General features: G+C 50.0%; 1 non-coding gene across 1 annotated transcript; it reads right to left on the reverse strand.

Moving 5' to 3' along the window:
• Positions 1-3,463: 3,463 nt before the first annotated feature.
• On the reverse strand, positions 3,464-3,634 carry LOC111755514 (small Cajal body-specific RNA 1). The gene has a single exon (XR_002790068.1). It is a non-coding gene; the product is annotated as a small Cajal body-specific RNA 1 (non-coding RNA).
• Positions 3,635-13,213: the final 9,579 nt, after the last annotated feature.

Below are 13,213 nucleotides of genomic sequence, written 5' to 3' on the forward strand. Positions count from 1 at the left end.
GACGGAACCCAGAGCCTTCGCTCTGAGCTCCACCCCCAGCCCTTTTTAAATTCTTTATTCTGAGACAAGGTCTTACTAAGTCATTAAGTTGCCCACACTGGGTTCAAACTTGTGATTTTCCTGCCTCAGCCTCTCAGAGTGCTGGACGACAAGGAGCTAACCTTGATTTTCAGCAGCCTCCTCTGGAGGGACCCGAGTTGGCCTGGAGAGACCAGACCCAGTACCCGCCCCCACCAAGATTTTAATGTATTCATAGGGGTGGGGCTACGACCGAGGCAACTCCCATTAGGCCCCACCTTTTAAAGGGCCCTCCACCTCTCAAGTCCAGGTACACTGGAGCTTCCAGGACAAGACCTTTAGAGGTGCAAACCAGGCACAGATGACAGACAGATGTGCATTTTTAAGGTAAGCAGGACAAGTAGGGCTGGTTTGGCTTCGGCTGCCACAGTCCACACCCCGGCTGGCCATGTCTGTGACTCTGCATACCATCACTTAGGAATCCATTCCAATAGCCGGAGGCAACGTGGCATCTCCCTGAGGTTCCTGGCAGATTCCAAAGCAATTTTTTTTTCTTTTTGAGACAGGGTCTCACCATGCAGTTCAGGCTGGCCTTGAGCTCACTTTGTAGTCCAGACTGGTCTCGAACTTGCAAGGATCTGCCTGCCTCAGCCTCCCCAGTGCTGACCAAAGCAATTTTAAAGAGATAAAATTCACAAAGCCATAACGTCAAGTGTTCAAAGTGAACCGCTTAGTGGCCTTTAGCACATTCACAGTCCCATGCCACTGTGCCCTCTGTCTACAACCAGGACATTTCCACCACCCTCGGGAGCCTCATCCCAGCAAGCTGTGTCTTTGCGTCTCCCCCAGCCCCTGGCACCCATCCACCCGATTCCCGTCTCTGCCTCCACCTGCGTGGGACATCGCTTATCAGTGGCCTCACACCCTGCAGCCATCATTTCGTTTCGTTTTGATTAGTGTGTATTTGCCATACATAACCGTCACACCCACTGTGGAGCCCTGGCACAGGCACCTATCTTCATTCTTTTTACTGTCCCTCCTCTCTCTCCCCCAGCATTGTTTTCAAAGTGCATTTCCATTGCAGTGTGTGGTAGGGTGCCCGCTCCTTTTCGGGGTGAGTAATCCCAGCACTCAGGAGGCCGTACAGATCAGATTCATTTATCCATTTGTCTCTGGATGGGCATTTGGGTTGTTTCCACCTTTTGTCCATGAAGAACGCTGCCACGCTTATCCATGAATGAGGAGCAACCCGAGTTCCTCATGCTCTGTGGACGGCAGTGGAACTGTTTGCTCTGTTTAACTCCCGCAGGAGGGGCCCCGCTCTGTTCCATGGCAGCCACACCATGTCACAGCCCCTTGAGTCCTGCACGAGGCCCCAACTTTCCTGTTTCTGACGCGCATCACTGCCCGCATTTTCCAGGGGCTGCTGCCACAGATGTGCCGTGGGCCCCTCTCCCCTTGATGGTTTGTCACCTTTCAGCGCTCCCTGCTGGTGATCTGGTTCTAAGGACATTGCTCCGCCCCTGCCTCCCTGCCTGCTAGAATATCAGCTGCACGTGGCCAGAGACATGCAATGTAACCCATGGGATGCGTGTAACCCATGGGATGGGGCCACACGGGTCCAGGGGGGTGTTAGAGCCCTTCCTCCTCTCTCCCTCTGCAGTGAAATCCATCAAAATAAATCCCACCCCGAAGCCCAGCTCGAGAGTCCTTTCAAGGGGTTCCCAGGGCCACTCCCCACCCAGGACACATGAGTCGACCTCTGCTGCCTTCAGTGGAGCCTTGAGTGTTCACAGGAAGAGGCTCTGAGCTTAGCTCCCACCCCCACCCCCAACACCCCAGCAGGTTCCTAAAAAATCCAAACTGTGGTTTTAGAATCAAGGTGGCCGCCAGCTGGCCCCACCCAAGATTGTGGGGGCAAGGCCAGTGGGGCCCTTTGGGAGGGCGGGGCTGCACAGCAGAGGCTCCTGGACCCCACAGACACCCACTGTTTCTGGAGGCACCCAGAGAGGCTAGGGGCCACCCGGTTGCCCATGGCTGGGCACGGACTGACAAAGGGAACTTGGAAGGTCAGGGCCAAGCTGGGCAGCACCCTGGACCCCAGGTGTCCTTTCCTGGGCTGAGGAATTTCCCTCAGCAGCCAAGCCTGCCACCTTACCCTCGGGGGACCTCTTTTGGTACAAGAGAAGAATTCTGATTTTGGGGTCTGAGAGTCTGCCAAGGCCCTCAGGGAGGGGTGGGGATACTTTAAGAGGGGCCCAGGTGACCAAAAAAAAACCACTGTGGGCTGAGGATTTAGCTCAGCGGCATAAGTGCCTGCCTTGCAAGCAGGCAGTCATGAGTTCGATCCCTGGTACCAATAAAAAAAAAAAAAGAAATGATAATAAAACAGGATAAAGGAATAGGTTGGAAAGACCAATTTTTCAAAGTGTGCTCAGGGTAGGTTTCCTTGGGATTCCATTTGAGCAAAGATTTGAAGGTGAGGTTCGTCAAGTGCAGATCTAAGGGAAGAAAGTGCCCCGCTAAGGGAACAGCTCCACAAAGGCCCTATGTGAGGAGTGTGCCTGGCCGGATTTAGGGACAGGGAGACCAGTGTAGCCTGGGCAGAACAGTCAGCAGTAGATGGGCTCTGACAGTGCTGCACAGGGAGTGGCAGGTCTGGTGGGGTCCCCTAGAAACCTAACACTGTACCGATAAAAGGAAAAAGACAAAAAAAACAAAAAAAAAAAAAAACAGAGGGGTCCAGGTGAGGTGTGGGGCCATGAATTCAGACCCCAGACTCTGGTGGATGGAGAAAGGGTGGGTTGGGTTGCTCCTGGAGCTGGCGTCCTCCAGTCTGAGATCCAGCCCCAGCTGGATACCAGTGCAGTCAGAAACATTTTGGTTTTTTTTAATCGGTACCGGGGATCGAACTCAAGACTGCCTGATTGCAAGGCAGGCGCATATGCCGCTGAGCTAAATCTCAGCCCCCAGAAACATTTTCTTATTTCCACAATGAACTGTTAAAACAGAGACAAAACAAAGAAGCCCAACACTTAGAAATAGCTGGAACAGCCAGGCATGGAGACACATGCCTGTGATCCCAGCACATGAGAGGCTAAGGCAGGAGGATTTCTGTGGGTTTGAAGCCAGCCTGGACTACCCAATGAATTGAGGGCCAGTGGTCACCCCTGAGCCACAGTCCCAGCCTGTTGATTGATTGTGAGAAGTGTTCTAAGTCCTCAAATTCCCCAGGCTGGATTCAAGCTTTGATCTTCCTGCCTCAGCTTCCTCCTCCATAGGCCATGCCCCAAAGACATAACAGCTTCTTGCTAGGTTCCGCCTCTTAAAGGTGCAATCACCCCCTAATAGTGGCACTGGCTGGTGATCCAGCTATTAACACGTGGACCTTTTTTTATGTTTTTTTTTTGTTGTTGTTGTTGTTGTTGTTGTTTTTTTTTTTCTTAGTTGTGCCTTTGAGTTATAACTCAGAGTGCATCTTTACACAATGGGCTTAATGATCTCATGGCTTTTGCTTTAATATTGCACTTCTTCAACCCAACTATCACAACATATCACAAGCTTTAGATATAAGGCCAGGATATAGATAGCTTAACACGTGGACCTTTAAGGACATGTAATATCCAATACTATCCTAATTGTTTGAACAGTTGCACCAGGCAGGCACAGGGCTCCAACTGCTCCACATCCTTGACATTATTTTTTCTTGTCTTTTTTTTTTTTTTTTTTTTTTTTTTAAGACAAAGAGTCTCACTATGCAGTTCAGCCTAGCCTTGAGCTCACTTTGTAGCTCAGGCTGGTCTTGAACTCTCAACAATCCTCCTGCCTCAGCCTCCCGAGTGCTGGGATTACAGGCGTGAGCCACCACGCCTGGCTTGACATTATTTTCTGATTCAGTTTTTGTCTTTGAGTTTTTTGGGTGATCCGTATTGGCAGTACATAACGTTTACATTTCTTTTCTTCTTATTATTTTTGGTCTTTTTTCATTTTTATCGGTACTGGGGATCAAACTCACGACCTCCTGCTTGCAAGGCAGGCGCTTATGCCGCTGAGCTAAATCCCCAGCCCCTAATGTTTACATTTCTTGTGGGAGATTGAGGCACACACATAACACATCTCAATTCCTTTTTCTTCCCCTCTCTCCTCCCTCCCTGCATCACCTGACAGGGTCTCACTGTGCCATTCAGGCTGGCTTTGGGCTCACTTTGTAGCGCAGGCTGGTCTTGAACCTGCAGTGATCCTCCTGCCTCATCCTCCCAAGTGCTGAGATTACAGGCGTGAGCCACCACGCTAGGCTGAATTTGTTTTTTTATAACAGATATTGTGATAAACCAGGGGCAGTCATCCATTGTGGATTTTTGTTTTTAAGAAAATCTCTCTCTCTGGGCCAAGGATTTAGCTCAGCAGCACAAACTCCTGCCTTGCAAGCGCATAGTCATGAGTTAAATCCCCGGTTTAAAAAAAAAAAAGAGAAGAGAAAAGAAATATCTCCCTCTGTGGCCCAGACTGGCCTCAAACTCGAAGCAATCCTCCTGCCTTAGCCTCTTGAGTGCTAGAATTTCAGGCATGTGCCACCACACCCAGCTTCCTCTTTTCATTTACTTGCCAGTCTTATCTTGAAATTCAAATTTTAAATCTTGAGCCAGTCCGATTTACCTGTGTCTTCCTTTGCTTGTTTTTCCTTGTGCTATAGCTCAGGAGCTTCTGCCTAATCTGAGGTCATGAGGATTCTGCTCTGTGTTCCCTTTGCCAGGCACAGTGGCACGGGTTTGTAATCTCAGCTACTTGGGAGGCTGAGGTAGGAGGTTTGCAATTTGAGATCAATGTGTACAACATAGCAAGATCCTGTTCTCAAGAAAAAAAATTTAGCTGGGCATGGTGATGCGCCCCTGTAATCCCAGCACCTGGGAGGCTGAGGCAGAAAGATCTCCATGAGTTCAAGGCCAGCCTGAACTATACACTGAGACTCTGTCTCAAAAATAAAACAAGCTTTACAGATTGTTGCACTCTGAATTTAAAAAAAAAAATTTAGGGGCCTGAGATTTAGCTCAGTGGCATAAGTGCCTGCCTGGCAAGCATGTCATGAGTTCAATCCCTAGTACCAGAAAACATTTTTTAAAAATTTATATTTATTTATGTTTGAGGCACAGTCTTACTTTATAGTAAAGGCAGGCCTTGAACTCACTGTGTACTCCAGGCTGGCCTTGAACTTGTGGTGATCCTCCTGCCTCAGCCTCCCAGGTGCTGGGATTGCAAGTTTCCACCATTATGCCAAATATGTCCAAACTCTTTCTTTTGTTTTTTGAAGACCATGTAGTTCAAATGGCTTTGAGTTCGTTCACTCTGTAGCCCAGGCTGTCCCTGAACTGGTGATCCTCCTGCCTCAGCCTCCCTAGTACTGGAATCACAGGCCTGCACCATCACAACCCAGCTAGGCCCTTGTTTTTTACCTGGTGGAGTTGACACAGAGAAGATATAACTTCCAAGCCGATGTATTGATTCATGTTCCCTGAAATTGAATTAATTCCAAGGAATAGTGGTGTTGAAAAGCGGGAAAGGATTACCAGGACAGATGGGGTACTCAGAGGGGCCGGAGTGTGTGTGGTCTAAAGAGCGGGGTGCCAGGGAGCAGGAACAGCCCTGAGAGGCAGTGTGAGCCAAACTGGACCCCTGGGAGGATTGCAGGCGGGGCAGCTTAGCTCATGCAGTCCGATGGGGCTGCGACCTGCAGGCTTTGGCCTGGAAGTCTGGGGTGGCCCAGGCCTAGTGAGATCGTGCGCCAGGCATCTCCATCCCAGCTCTGCAGAGCCCCCCGGGCTTCCCAGGCAGTGGATGGGTCCCTGCCAGCAGAGCTACCAGCACTGAACTGGTCAGCAGAAGGCCGTGCCTCGGGGAGTAGACATGTCGCTGGGGGTCCCCAGGACCCTGGTAAGTGGCACCATGCCTCTTTGGCACCCCTGGCTCTCAGACTTGGGTCTCAGCAATGGGCAAAATAGCACTGCATCCTGGACACTGACCCAGGCCCCACACTCACCCTAGTCCCTGCCCTGCAGGAGGCTGGCACCTGCATGGCCCTGTAACTGGGTCTCCAAAGTGTCTCGGTGGTTCCTTCCAGCCAGCTGTTCAGGAAGCCAGGAATCAGGCACTAGTGAACCCCACAGGCCAGGGAAGTTGCCCCAAGTCAGACTTCAAATTGTGAGTCCCAGGCACACCCAGCACCATGCAAAAGCTGTGACAGGTCTGGTCTGGGCACATGAGCAGCAGACAGGGGACACAAATTCTCACCCAGAACGTGTGTCTTTCTGGTAGGCACAGATGGGGTGGGGGGAGTGACCAGGCATGATCACACTGCCACCAGGCCATGGCTGGTCATGGGGACGATGTCCTGGGGGCCTGGGGTTGGCCTTGCTTCTGAGCCAGGGGCTCCCAGTGGGGGAGGCTACAGCTGGGGCTCCCTGGTGAGCAGGACCCACCTGCTGCTTCTTCGTGTGACCACCACCCAGCCACTCTGTATGTGAGCCCCCTCGGCGACAGCAGGGGCTGAGTGGCCCCCATCACTCACTTGTCAGTGTCCCCTCTGTGGATGTCCCCCTGTGGTCCTCGCTCCCTGGGACACCAGCATGTTCCCTTCCTGTCCCCCCTGCTTCAGAGAGCTCTGTCCACATCTCTCCTCCAGAATTTCCAGTCAGTGACTTTCCTGACCCTTCCCAAGCCCACAGCGCCCCAGACAATGGCGATAGCTTTGGCCCAGGGGTCAGTGTCCAGGTCCCTGCTGCCTCTGTGTCCAGCCCCGGAGGGCCAGGTGCAGCTCGCAGCTTTGGGCTCAGGGAGGAGTCCTTAGTCCCTTCCAGAGGGCTGCCTGTGACATAGAGCCTCAGGGACCCAGGCCATGCCCTGCTCTCTGGCAATTGATGTGGGGTCTCCCAGGAGGCCCTGCGAGGGATTCCAAGACATAGAAGGGGGTACAGGGCTCCTGGGGTGGACAGGGTGCTCAGGCTACTCCTCCATGTGACAGACTTGGGATTTTTTTTCTTTGAGACACGGTCTTGTTGTGTCTTGAACAGGCTAGCCTTGAACTTGGGGTGATCCTCCTGCCTCAGCCTCCCAAGTGCTGGAAAGACAGGTGTGTGCCACCACACCTGGTTTCCCACAGACTTTAATCTATCTAGAGAATTTGCAACACTTAACAGGATATGGAAGTTCATAGCTGCACATTGCACAAACCTTTTCCCCTGGGTGCCGAGACCACGTGGTTTTAGGGCTCTGAGTCAGACGATGCCCACCCAGTTCACCATGGCAGAGGAGGTGATGTGGTGCGTTGGTGGCACAGGATTAAGCATTCAGCCTGGCACTAAGATAAGAGGCATTTTTCTTTCTTTCTTTTTGTTCATTTCTTGAGACAGGATCTCACCATGTAACCCAGGCTGGCCTTGATCTCACAGCGACCCTCCTGCCTCAGCCTGCCCAGTGTTGGGATTGTAGGCACCTGGCCTCATTCCTGAAAGTCTTTCTGTCCCCAAAGGCCCCTCTGCTTCTCGGAGGCCAGGCGTCCTGCTCACCAGCTTCACTCAGGAGGCCTGGTCATACTGCAGCACCCTCCGAAAGTTCTCGGCTGTATTCCCCGGCCTCGGATGGGCAAATCTCTCACCAGTAAACCTGGTATGCTCCCTGCCATCCCACTTCTGCCTGGTTGGTGCCCTGAGCACGTGGTGGCTGTGTGCGGGCCAGGGGAGCAGCCCTGGGCCCTGGGGACCAGGTGACTGCATGGCACTGCCCACCGCCAGGAAGGAGTACTGCTGACTTTCCGGGGAAAGGACTCCTCAGGCCACACTGCAAGGCAGCCACAAGCAGGCAGTACCTTGCCCAGGCCTGGGATGGCACCTGAGGGAGCGCTGCATGCCGGGGACCACCAGACTGCAGGGTAACCCACGCCTCTCTGCCTTCCCCCTCCTCTTCTCCCTCCTCCTTCCCTTCCTCCTCCGGCCCTTGTCTTTTTCTCCTCCTCTATGGTGCTTGGGATGTGACTCAGGCAGGCGTTTTGCCATACATCCCCAGGCCTTATTTTTTATTTTGAGACTAAGTTGCCAAGGTTGATTTCAAATTCATGATCTTTCTGCCTCAGCCTCCCGTGTGGCTGGAATTACAGGCCTGTGCTAAGGTGCCAGTCTTCTCCACAGTGCTTGTAAGAGAGGTGACAAGGATGTGACTGGAGTGCCCTCCTTGGACTGCAGATGCCTAACGGTGGTGCCAAGGGCTGCGATCCCTCCAGCAGGGCACTGCTGCCCCACTTTACCCAGGCAGAGGCAGTGTCGCCGGCCTCTACATCCTTCCTGCTGCTATAGGCCTTGCTGGACAGGTCAGAGGACCACTGTGGAGATTCTGGGAGCCACTAAGGACAGACGTGGTTGTTAAATATTCAGAATCAAGGAATGTTCAAAGGATATCCTAACTTGGTGACTTTGCTTTTATTTACATAACTCTTACAGCACTTTAGTGGATAACAGAGCCTGAAACTACAGGGCTCTACCTTACAGGACGATCAGCAAAAGTTACAGAGCTGTCCGAGCAAGGCGTCCAGTACCAAAGCAAAGACACTGAGGTTCTACAAACAAGACGAACAGAACTCCACAAAACACACACAAAAAATATCAGGCTGTAAATCAAACCAGTCATGAAACAGGTGAGCATTAAATTGGGCTTGGTGGCCTGTCATGCCAGCACTTGGGAGGCTTAGGCAGGAGGATCGCTGTGAGTTCGAGACCATCCTGGGCTATGTCGTGAGCTCAGGGCCAAGCTGAATTACATGGAGAGACTGTCTCAAAAAGACATTAGAAAAAAACAAGACTTGCTAAAGTCCCAACAGTGCCAGCATTACTGAAAAGTCCAAGTCCAAAGTTCCCTCTGAGACTCAAGGCAAACTCTTAGCTGCAGCTCCTAGAAAAATGAAAAGAAAGTTAAACAGTTCACACACAGTGGCCTGGGGCCATGTCCCAGCCCATGGTGTTGGAACAGATGTGCAGACATTCCTACTTTAATGACCCACCTATTTTTTTTTTTTGTCTTTTTTGAGACAGGCTCTCACCATGCCTTTCAAATTGGTCTTGAGCTCACTGTGTTGCCTTAGGCTGGCCTTGAACTTGCAGCAACCCTCCTGCCTCAGCCTCTTGAGTGCTGGGATCACAGGCATGGGCCACCACATCTTGGCTGGCAACTCTCACAATTTTTTTTTTTTTTTAATCAGTACCAGGGATCGAACTCACGACGGCCTGCTCACAAGGCAGGTACTTATGCCGCTGAGCTAAATCCCCAGCCCCTTGGCTGGCAACTCTTAGAGATGAATGTGAGCCTTTGGGGAGTGAGAGGTGGAAAGGACCGACCTTCCATTCCTCAACGCACAGTTGTCCTGGGAGGGAGGGCTGGGAGAAAGATGAATGGTAAACAGTTTCAGCAGGGACCCAGGTGCTTTGAGGGGACCTGACCTCCTCTTCATTCAAGAGGTTCTGGCTCCTGAAACCACCTCCTGCCTGGGAATCAGTTGAGGGTCCACAACTGTATTCTTTTTTTTTTTTTTGTCTTTTTCCTTTTTATCAGTACCAGGAATCGAACTCATGACCGCCTGCTTGCAAGGCAGGTGCTTATGCTGCTGAGCTAAATCCCCAGCTCCTACAATTATATTCTTACTTTTTAAGAAATTTAAATGGGTCTTGTCATTATGGTCCAGATTGGCAAAGAATTCACTACATAGCACAGGGTGGCCTCGATCTCATGGAGATCCTCCTGCCTCAGCCTCCCAGATGCTGGGATGGCAGGTGTGCATGACTTAAACTTTGACTCCTTTCCTTGGCAGTCAACCAAGGCTGGTCTGGTGCTCAGCAGCAATCGGTATTGCAGTCAACCAACAAAACAAACTCAGATCAATTTCTAATTCCCTGTGCTGGAAGAGGAAATATAAGATGGTTGCCTACTGGGCCATTTGCATACACTCTGACCCAGAGTTAGGTTCCTTCCACATTGGCCCACCCTCGGTATCCATCTGCACGTGTGAGCCTAGAATCTTGGGTTTGTCTACACTGGGAAAATCACCTAGTTATTTCAGAGTGTCTCAGAATGAGGTTCTGGGTTTGACTTCCAGCAACCTCAGCTCTGCAGCTTCCAGAGAGTACAGGACCAGGAAGGCAGAGCCGCCGCCATTTAAATACATCAGCTCGTCAGCCTGGCCTGGAGACGCAACACAAAGCGCCTCAGCCCAACCTTTCCCTCCCCTACTTGCCAGGGTGTGTCCCACAGTAGCCTCAGTGTCCAGGGACGAGTCTTTTGCAATTAAAAGTTTCAATGGCTTGGATGAGGTCCGCTCACATTATAAGGGCAAGTCAGTTGACTCCAATTCTGATTTTTTTGCAGGGTTTTTTGTTTGTTTGTTTTTTAAGACAGGGTCTCCCTATATAGCCCAGGCTGGCCTCAAACTCGAAGTGATCCTCCTGCTTCAGCCTCCCAAGGGCTAGGATGTGTGTGTGTGCCACCTGTGTGTGCCACCATGACTGACTCTTGTACTGTAGTTGTAAAAATGAGATTCATATTTCAACCAGTAGAAGGCTGGGCGTGGTGGCTCACTCCTGTTATCCCAGCCCTCAGGAGGCTGAGGCAGGAGGATCACTGTGAGTTCCAGGCCAGCCTGGGCTACAAAGTGAGTTCAAGGCCAGCCTGAACTGCATAGTGAGACTGTCTCAAAAAGATAGAACAAATACAAAATTCCCACTACAGGAAATATCTAGACTGATGCTTGACCTAATCTCTGAGTACTTGGGTTAGCCCAGTTAAAACATAAACGCAACCATGGCAACAGGCTTGGTACCTTTATCAGAAGTCCACTGTGAGCTACTGTTAAGGTTTTATTTATGGGCCTTCGGCCTTGTTCCATGGTCTGTGTCTTTCCTTATCTTGTGACCATGCTGTTTTGGCCACTGTGTGGTCCAGGCTGGCCTTGAACTCAGTATGTAGGCCACGCTGGACTTGAATGCCAGGGATCTTTCCTGCCTCAGCCTCCTGGTTCTGGGATGACAGACATGTGCTACCATGCTCGGTTTGGATTTTCTAATTTGTTGTTGTTATTGGGATTTTTTTTTTTTTTTGTCTTTTTGAGACGGTCTCTCTATGCAGTTCAGGCTGGCCTTGAGCTCACTTTGTAGCCCAGGCTGGTCGAAAACTCACAATGATCCTCCTGCCTCAGCTGCCCAGTGCTGGGATTACAGACATGAGCCACCACGCCCGGTTCTGTTCTTCTTTTTAAAAGCATTTGAGTATTCAGGGTCTTTTTTAAAAAGAGAAGGAGAAGAAAAGTAGAGGAAGGGCGATGGAGAAAAAGAAAAAGAGTCAGGCATGGTGGCTCGCACCTGCAGTCCCAGTGCTGTGAGCTCCAGCACAGCCTGGGCTACATCTTGAGATGCTGCCTCAAAAATTTTCTTTTATCTCTCAAATGCAGAGACACCCCTGATTTAAGTGTACAGATCTGCACCCATGACTGAAAGCTCACACACCAGTGGTCTCAGTTGTTTCGCTTCTGTGTGCTCCTTGAGGCTTGCTGTACATGAGGTCATGGATCTGCCAATAGTTTCCTTGCTTTTATTTTCTAGGTTGTTTTGTTTTAAAATGGGTCTTATGGGTCGTCCAGGCTAAATTTAAACTCACTACGTAGCTCAAATTTGAGGCTGGCCTCAAATTTGTAATGATCCTCCTGCCTCAACCTCCTGAGTGCTGGGATTATAGGTGTACACCACCAAACCCAGCCAAATCTCCACGAATTCAAAGCCAGTTTGGGCTATTTAGAGAGTACAAGGCCATCCTAAACTACAGCATTAAGACCTTGTCTCAAAAAACCTACATAGTGTAGGTGCCTGCTTGGCAAGCACAAGATCATGCATTCAATCCCAGGGACCAGAAAAAAAGAAAAAGACAAAAGCAAAAAACCAACACAGCTAGGTGTAGTGGCATGCACCTTAATCTCAGCATTGGGAGACTGAGGCAGGAGGATCCCAGGGAGTTCAAGCTGAGCCTCGACTACAAAGTGAGCTCAGGGGTGGCCTGAACTACATAGCAAGACCCTCTCTCAAAACCAAAAACAAAACATAACAACAATTTGTGTCTTTTCTCTTTTCCTTGGTCAGTAGAGGGAAGTTTTGTCAATTTTCTTGAAATTTTCAAAGGTCTTTTAGTTTCATTGATTTTTCTCTGTTCTACATTTCATTTCTTCCCACCCTAATCAGTTTCCTTTCCTTCTTGCTGGGGGTTTTATTTAATCTTTTTCTAGTGTTCTGATGTGTGAAGTTTGAGTTATTCACTGGAGAGCTTTTGTTTCAGCATAGACACAGCTATAAACTCCTCTTTGACCCTGGTTTTGCTGAATGCCACCTGTTTTGGCACATTGTGTTTTTATTTTCATTCATTTCCGAGGACTTTCTCATTCCCTTGGAGCTTTCCTCTTTAATCCTCTGTGTATTTAGGAACATCTTTTATTTTCTGAGTGCATTTGGCAGGAATGTATATTCTGCCATTGTTGGGTAGAAGAGTCTGCAGATGTCTGTTACATCGGTGGTCAGCGTTACTGAAATTTTCTATTCCCCGAATGATCTTCTGCCTCTTCTTGCTCTACCCACTTTTTCCCTTTATTCGCTTTACAAAGTGTTGTACTGGAGTCTTCCACAATCACTATTGAATTGCTTATTTCTCTTTTCCTTGCCTGCTTTTTTCTTCATAGCTGCACACAATCATTTCTAGGGGCTGTATTTTTAGGCACATGTATGTTAATGATTGTTATACCTCCCGGATACCATGAACCTTTTATGAGTATGTAGTGTTCTTCTTTGTCATTAGGGACAGTTTTCATTTAGAATCTGCTTTAGTCACCTTCCTGTGTCTAGAACACAATACCCAGGTGTATTTCACTCAAGGTTTCATTGTTCAATCTGTGCTTGGTCAGTGCCAAAGAAGGAAGCACATGGTAGAGGACAGGTGTCCAGCACGGCAGCCGGGACACACGGAGAAAACGAGGGGCCAAGAAAAAGAGGCCTGCCTTCCAAAGCCACACCCCCCAGGAGCCAGCCACCTGAATTTTTCTTTTCTTTTCCTTTTGACACAGGGCCTTACCGTAAAGTCCGTATCCCAGACTTGCCTCAAACTCATGGCAACCCTCCAGCCTCAG

This window comes from Cavia porcellus, unplaced genomic scaffold (assembly GCF_034190915.1).
Source record: "Cavia porcellus strain 051 isolate PalLab524CR breed Dunkin Hartley unplaced genomic scaffold, mCavPor4.1 scaffold_17, whole genome shotgun sequence".
In the NCBI taxonomy this organism is placed as follows: domain Eukaryota; kingdom Metazoa; phylum Chordata; class Mammalia; order Rodentia; family Caviidae; genus Cavia; species Cavia porcellus.